Source organism: Meleagris gallopavo, chromosome 2 (assembly GCF_000146605.3).
Source record: "Meleagris gallopavo isolate NT-WF06-2002-E0010 breed Aviagen turkey brand Nicholas breeding stock chromosome 2, Turkey_5.1, whole genome shotgun sequence".
Classification (NCBI taxonomy): Eukaryota; Metazoa; Chordata; class Aves; order Galliformes; family Phasianidae; genus Meleagris; species Meleagris gallopavo.
This window is the reverse complement of record NC_015012.2, coordinates 95,312,452-95,313,883: the sequence shown is the minus strand read 5'-3', so window position 1 is coordinate 95,313,883 and position 1,432 is coordinate 95,312,452.

The window sequence follows — 1,432 nt, the reverse complement described above, 5'->3', positions numbered from 1 at the left end:
AAAAAAGCTTTATTGATCAAATAAATTATTTCAATAAAAACAACTCAAAATTAGTGAGTTGTATATTGGAATTTATACATATTTGTTAATCTGTTTCTGCATGTAGTTTCCCAAGATTCATGACCCTGCATTGGAGTTTTGATAACTAGAACTATTTTTAGCAAGACTGCAAGGAAGGATGAATACCAAGTGCTCCATAATTATAGGTGCTGGTGTGCAGATACATGCAACATATTTTCATTTTCTTCTTAATATCCCAGCCCCTCTCCTATCCTTCAAGAAGGCAGGATTAGCAGGTTACAGAGATGGCAACAAGTGTAGCCTAAAAATGTCCTGGAAGTTCTTTGTTCTATAACCAATATCTACCACGGCCTTTGTCCAGTCTCACCACATTCTTTTTGAATTAGAAACTCTTTGATTAAGAGGCCTTAGTAGGGTGTTTTTGTATTCCTGTGAGTATTATCATCAGCAGCAATAGGAATATCTTTGCTAAATGCCTTGTCAGAAACATTGCTGCAAAGCACCTCCTGCCAATATGTTTCTGTTAGTGTCAGGCTGTTTTGAATCTCTCTGGAAATAGGTATTATTTATCCTAGAGTTATTTTCAGACTCACCTGTAGAACTCCAGGCATAAGTGTATTAGCAACAATAGTATAATGAAAAGCAATATTAAACAAATTCATAACTTTTATGAAAGAAGGGACTGTAATATTATGTGATCTAATTTCCTATGCATAAGAAGCCACAACTTTTTTCCATAAAATTCCCTTTGTTGAACTTAACCACTTGTGTGTGGGTAAAGCATATGTTTGATGCCTTTAGTATCCACATCTGCAATTCCAGGCTGGTCTTTCATTTGAATAACTAATTTTGGTGTCTAACATTGCACACCTAAACACACAGATTTTGAGTTCTTCAGTCATTACCAAGTGAGAGCAAGGAGAAGAATTTGCAGAGCAAAACAACTGGTGCTGAAGACCCTATACCTGTCCCATACGTATTTTGGGGTGTGTTAGTTTGGATTAACTAATCCAGTTGGCTGGGATGAATACTCTCTGGCTGATGGACCATGCGAGATTTGATCCTGACCACATCTTCGAGGCTAAAAGGGAGGGTAGTTTTGCGCTCAGAGACTTCTCCACAGGTGTAAGCCAAAGCACGGTAAGTACAGGTGTTTTGCTTCACAAATGCACTCCTGAAGTGAAGGAGGGGGAAAGTGATTGAAGTGAGGAGCTATAAGATCAGCATTCAGCAGCATGTGTCTGTAAAAGAGGCTTTGAAAAAAGAGGGAAAAAATCTGGTTGCCAAGTTACCTAGTGCCTGAGCCTCTTGTTCAGTTTTACATTAGAATAATTGGGTTGGAGCACGGAGTCTAGTGACTGGAAATCATTCAAGTATGATCCCAAATATCTTGTGGAATGAAATAATAATA